Source organism: Orbicella faveolata, unplaced genomic scaffold, assembly GCF_042242905.1.
Source record: "Orbicella faveolata isolate gen_17 unplaced genomic scaffold, um_ofav_v1 contig_34, whole genome shotgun sequence".
Taxonomy (NCBI): Eukaryota; Metazoa; Cnidaria; class Anthozoa; order Scleractinia; family Merulinidae; genus Orbicella; species Orbicella faveolata.
The window spans coordinates 18,330,547-18,333,240 of record NW_028301563.1 but is presented as its reverse complement, the minus strand read 5'-3'; the positions used below and the strand labels follow the sequence as shown (position 1 = coordinate 18,333,240).

Genomic DNA, 2,694 nt, shown 5'->3' with positions numbered 1-2,694 from the left:
CTTTTATTTCAATAGCTTACCGCGTTTTTAGATATCGGGACTAATTTTTCTTGAAACTAAAATATGTGAGTGTTGTGTCACCAAAGTTACATCGGTGGCAACAAACTAGTAAAAATGGCAACCACGTATTGAAAATAGCCGACATAAGAAATGGTTTCGGACAGGAAAACGACTGAAAGTTTACATACAATGTATTGCGGGTACTTCGAGTCTTTTTTTCGTTTTCACACTACATTTCGTTAGTCTTGTTTAGAAGGTGAGAGTCTGGTATTCTATAATAGCAGAATAGTAGTAGTAGTAATAATAATAATAATAATAATAATAATAATAATAATAATAATAAAAATAAAGATCTTTCAACAGGGAGCCCACTTCACATACATGTGGTTTTCAGTGGGGCCCTGCAAAAATAAAATTGCAAAAGCTAAAGAAATAGTAGATTAAAAATAATAACAACATTTAACCATTGTACTAATAGAAATATAGAAAACAGTTAAAAAAAAATAAATCAAAAAAATAAATGATAATTAAAAATTAAGAAATACTCCTAATTCGACTTTTAAAATTAAAACTACTAATACTGTTCCTAACTTCATCGGGTAAAGTGTTCCATTCATTAACGGCATTGTAAATAAAACGCTTTTGTCCCCAGGAGCGATTGGATGGAGGCTTACAAATGTTGTCTTTACTTCTCGTATTATACCCATGAATATCTTTAAAACTACAAAAATTAAAATCCCAGTCAATTAAACCATTTAAGGCCTTAAAAATTAAAATCATGCGATGAAAACTTCTTCCTCTCTTCATGTTCTCCCAGCCGAGCTGTACGAGTGCCTCTGTAGCAGATGAATGCATTGGCTTGTCAAGAACAATCCTCGCAGCTGTGTTTTGCAGTACTTGGATTTTATTCATCAGGATTACATTGTCTTTGTCTCCCCATGTAACAACCGCATAGTCTAATAACGGTATTATGGTCGTCTTAACAAAAAGTTCCCTGATGTTCCTCGGAAGAAAACAGTTAATTCTTCGTAATAAACCCAATCTTTGCGACACTCTGGTACAGAGGTGTTCGACATGGTCTGACCAAGTCAGATTCTCAGTTATGATGATGCCCAGATACTGATAAGAACTCACTCTATCCAGCTTCCTATCCATGATTGACAAAGTGACATCATTAGATGAATTCAGCTTCTTATTGCCACCGATGAGCATAAATTTAGATTTCGAGACATTTACAGTCAGTTTATGCTCGAAAAGCCATTGTGCTAGTCTGTCCAAATCATGACTCAGTATGGTCTGTAAACTATAAGCTGATTCTGAAGAGCAGTATAGGGCAGTATCATCAACGAACAAGGTAACACTGCTGTTCTTAAGGACGTTGGGCAGATCATTGATGTAGATGGTAAACAATAAAGGGCCGAGGATTGACCCTTGGGGAACACCAACCGTCACTCTCCTAGTCGAAGACGAAACCTGACCAATGACCGTTTTCTGACAACGAGATGAAAGATAAGAGTCAAACCATGCAAGGTCAGTGCTGGTTACTCCTATGGCTTTAAGCTTCTTTAACATAACGCCATGGTCTACCGTATCAAACGCTTTCTTTAAATCGATGAACAATACACCGTTAACTAATCCTTTGTCCAAATTTCCTAGTACCTCACCGGTAAACTGAGTTAAAGCTAGACTGGTAGATCTTCCACGTCTGAAACCAAATTGGTTAACGAAAAGAAGGTTATTGGAAGCGAGGTAGCCATTAAGTTGAGAATGTACAGCTCTCTCGATCACTTCTGTCACCTTGCTTAAAGAGCGCAGTTACTTTAGCACATTTCCATGAAGATGAGAATCGGCCACTTTCCAGGGACAGGTTTATGATATATCGTAGTGAACGAGCGAGTACACTTGCTGAATCTCTGAGCAGGCGAGCACTGATGTTATCCAGTCCAATGGCCTTATTGATCTTCAGCTGACTCAACTGCTCTTCAACAAAGGACATTGTTACGGGCTGGAGAGAAAGATTTGAGCTGCATACAAAGCACTAATCCGGCAAAGCACCGCTAAAGGCTTTGGCAAGCTTCTTGCCAATGCTTGAGAAATGATTATTCAAAGTTTCGGCAATGCTTGTAGGATCAGTTTGCAATTTCGCATCAGAAAAGATTGCGTTAATTTCACAGCGATTAGATGGAAGAGTTTCTTTGATCGCTTCCACATCCTGCAACTGTCACCTTTAGCATCCTCTATTAAACGGCAATAATATTCCGATTTAAGCCTTCTCTTCTCTCGATTTGCACAGTTTTCCAGCTTTCGGTACATTTGCCAGTTGTACTTGGAATTTAAAATTCTCGCCCTCTTTTTATGGTAATCACGATCACGCCGTATTTCTAAAAGCTTTTTTGTAATCCAAGGAGACTATTTTTCCTTAACTCGTTTTGTTTTCATCGGAGCATGATCGTCGGCAACGCTTTTAAAAAGGCTCTCCCAAAGGTGTAAAGCATCATTAATGTCATTTGTGCTCTCAATAATAGACCATGGAACGTAATTTAAGTCTTTCAGAAATGCATCTTTATCATAGTTTTTGAAACAGCGATACTCAAACACCTTGGGCGGTAGTTTTTTGACACCCCCTTTGATGGTACAAAAAACAACGCTGTGGTCACTTATGTTTGCAATATATATATATTTTGTCGGCGTGAG

The 2,694-nt window shown here is 37.8% G+C and overlaps 1 pseudogene; it reads right to left on the bottom strand.

Annotated features, from left to right (window-relative positions):
- Positions 1–1,756: 1,756 nt before the first annotated feature.
- LOC149105104 (uncharacterized) lies at positions 1,757–2,439 on the bottom strand (annotated as a pseudogene).
- Positions 2,440–2,694: the final 255 nt, after the last annotated feature.